Source organism: Eumetopias jubatus, unplaced genomic scaffold (genome assembly GCF_037043125.1).
Source record: "Eumetopias jubatus isolate StellerSeaLion01/CBP00866 unplaced genomic scaffold, mEumJub1_p1.0 scaffold_1, whole genome shotgun sequence".
NCBI classification, from domain to species: Eukaryota; Metazoa; Chordata; class Mammalia; order Carnivora; family Otariidae; genus Eumetopias; species Eumetopias jubatus.
Window position 1 is genome coordinate 154,081,617 of NW_028274807.1, and position 3,691 is coordinate 154,085,307.

Here is a 3,691-nt window from a genome sequence, read left to right on the forward strand (position 1 = left end):
TACAGACTATCAATAGTGATAATTGCTATGGAGAAAAATAAAGCAGCGAAGTGGGTACGGAAGTCTGGAGATGAGGCTACAGTTTTAAATAGGATGGTCAGGGAAGAAAGACTTCACTGAGAAGGTGACATCAGAAGCAGGTCTCAGGGTAAAGCATTCCAGGCAGAGGGAACAGCATATGCCATGCTTTACAGTGAGAACATGCTCGCTGTGGTGAGCGAATAGCAAAGAGGCCAAGAAGAGTGGGCAAGGGTAAGAAAGGAAGGAGATAAAGTGAGGGAGGTGGGAGAGAGGACAGACGGCTTAGGCCAGTGTAAGGCCTTTGGCTCCTACTCGGAGTGGGATGGGAGCCATTGGAAGGTTTGGGCAGAGGAGTGCCTTGGCTGTCTGGAGCCCTCCAGCTGCCATATTGTGAGCAACGGTGGATGCAGGGATACCAGGCAAAGGGAGTGCTGGCTTGAACCTGAGCCGTCGCAATGGAGATGGTAAGAAATGGTCAGACTGTGGGCTTATTTTGAAATCAGGGCCCGTAGGATTTGGTGACAGATTGGATGTGGAGCATAAGAGAAAGAGGGGTTAATGGTGACCTCAAAGGTTTTTGGCCAGAGTAGCAGGAAGGATGGAGTTGCCATTTACTGAATATCAGGAAGTTGGTTGTGCGTGGTAAGTAAGGAATTTGGTGCAAAGCAGGCTGGGATGGGAGGTTCAGGCTGCAAGTAAAATTTGAGAGCGTTCTCAGATCAGGCCTTCAACAGAGCCTGAAACAGGGATCCAGATGCATGTGGTTTCTTGTGGGGGTACATTCAGAAGAAACTTGTGAAGGCCTCCATCAATCCGTTAGTTATTGACTGTCCTGTAGGGGGCAGGGGTGTCCCTTTGAAGGCAAGTAGCTCGGTCAGCGGAGGGCTGTTGTCTGGAAGAAGGACTGTGACCACAGGGAGTGGATGGGGGCCGGGGGTGCGGATGTGGGTCTTGGCTCTGTGAAGGGTGTCTGGGAGGAACGTCAACCCTCCCCCCCGCTGGATCATCAGCACGTACATGGTATATAAACCCAGGAGCCTGGATGGGGTCGCCTAGACTGCATGCATGTATTGAAAAACGAGAAAAGGGCCGAGGACAGAGCTCTGAGGCTCTCTGGGAAATGAGAAACCTGCCAAAGAGACTGAGAAGGAGCCACCTTTGAGGTTGGAGAAACCCAGGAAAGTGGTGTTTTGGAATCTGAGTTTTCTTTTTTCAACCGTATTCCCTCCTCCAATAAGCCGCTCAGTCGAGTTGGGACTCTGGGGATGGAGGCTGGAGGAGGCTGGCTCAGCATTTGGGAGACAGGACTTTTCTTACAGTGGCGTGGAGTGAAGGGAGCTAGAAGTTGGGGTCTTTAATGTAATGGTGAATAACTGGAGGTGGGAAACTCCTATGTTTTCCCCCACCCCCCATCTCGCTACTCCACGCTCTGGGAACACAGATGGGCCCTTCTGTTCCTCCTGCACTATTCTGCTTCCCTCCTCCCTTTCTCCTGAGAGCACTTCCTCCTCTACCTGCACAAGAATCCTCCTGCCAGGTCCTCCTCCTGGGGCACTCAACTCAAGACAATAAGCTGCTGCTTACTCTCTTTGGCTGGACTTGGCCTGCCTACAGAGCCTACACTCCCGGGGCTGTGTGGCCAAGGAGTCCGTGTGACTGCCATTGTGATGGCCATGCTGGTGTCCCCAGTGGCCCCCAGTCAGGGCACCCTCCAGCTCAGCAACGAGTTGGATGCTACTGCCTTCCGCCCCTTCTGCAACACTGGGTCCTCCTTCCTCCCTCACCCTGCCCCCCACTCCACCAGAGAAACTTCCTTTTGAAGCCAGTGGGGAGGAGAGTCATAGGGGCAGGACTCCAAAGTAGAGGGGACCCCAGGATGCCTGGCAGCCGGTTGTACCTGGCAACTCCCCGGGGAGCTCGTGGCTGCAGCTGTCCTTCCCAGTTGTGCGAGAACAGCCGAGGACACCACCACGGGGACCAGCTGGGTGGGGTGGTCTCACCCACTCCACCTCTGTGTGCCCTGCAGGGCTTCCATTTTGCCCTCTTCCTTGAGCCTGGGCTGAGCTGAGCTCTTTGTGGACGATGTTGTTCCACACAGGGTTGAGTGGTGGTGGTGGTGACAGGGGTCCTCGTTCACTCTCTGAACTTGGCGCCTCTTTATGGGGGGTTGAAAAGCACCTCCACCCCCATCCTAGCGATACCCCTGAGGACGAAGCGCTGGGAGAAGGCTGGTCGGCATTGTCAGCACTTTGCTTTGATTGAAGGCTGTGGAACCCGGTTCCTGATCTTTTTATTCCAAAGGAAACCAAGCCAATCTTTAAAAAAAAAAAAAAAAAAAAAAAAGAGGTGGGCCGATTCCTCCACACCTACTATGAAACCCAGTACGCAGGCTGCACTCAGCGACCTCAACCCAACACCTTGCTGAGCGTGTTTCTTGGAAGAGCCTGGGAGATTCCTGGATTGAGACTGCATGGGTTCAGCATGAGTCGGGCCTGTCTTTTGAAAAAACAAACACATTTGTAAGCTTTGTGGGAGTTCCCAGACCCAGGCTTGCTTATCCTCTGACCCATCTGCATGGAACCCAGCTGGGAGGCACGGGCACGGGGTGATCTGTCCAGCCACCTTGTCCCCCGGGCAGCCCAGGGAGGGGGCACCCACTGTGGCCCCGTTAATGTTCAGTCTCTACACTAGCGGTGGAGAGCCGAGGAGAAGCTTGTGTGGACGCGGGCTTAAAAGGGACTAATTGAAATGTCTCACATACCAACATGTTCAGTGTGCCGGGACCCCTGAATTTGGAGCCTTTCTAATGACGGCCACTAACCTGTTGTGCACACCTCTGGGGCCTGGGAGAGCCACGAGGTCCGTTGGCCACGAAGGCCACCTTGGGAAATGCTGCTGTTAGGAGTTCTTACTAAGGGAATTTTAAGAGCACAAACATTTTATTGAACCAAACTCGGTGGCAAACAGAAAATGATCTGTTAGATTGTCAATGGGGAAGGGTTTATTATGACTGCTGGTGGGATAAACAGCCACCGGTTCCTGCCAACATTTATGGAAATAATGTTTTTAAGTTTTGAATGTGAGCTGTAAACCTAAGCTACTTCAGTTTTTTTTTTTTTTTAATTCAATACTGAAACTGGGGGGGGAAAGGTGGGTTGGTGCCAGAGAAAACATTCTCATTTAATAGTGTTTGCACATGGAACTGCAACCCAGTTTGTAGCGAGGCCCTGAGAAAAACCCACAACTAATCCTTCATCACAGCTGTCTGCGCTCTTGATCATCTGCCATCCCCCAAACAGCGACTTCTTTTTTCTGGTGACTGCAGGCTTGAATGACCTAGTGTGGAGAGTTTAAACTATATACAAGGGGGGAAAAAGGGAAAGGAACCTCAAATAAGCCTCAGCCAAAGGTTTTGTGCATAGGACTTCCTGTGCCTGCAGCCAGGGTTAGGGCCGTTCCCCACCCCGTCAGTCCCCATAGCGTGTCCCCGACAGGGAAGACACCGGGACAGCCCAGCTTCGCCTTGACTGACCCACTCCTGTCCCTGAAGCCAGTCAGGAGCGCTGTGGTTTGTGCCCCACAGTAGGGCCCTTCTCCCTCTGGGGCAAGCGTGGGAGCAGCCTGACCCCCAGCCCCTCTCACTGCCTACTCTGGTGCCTCCCCCCAAATA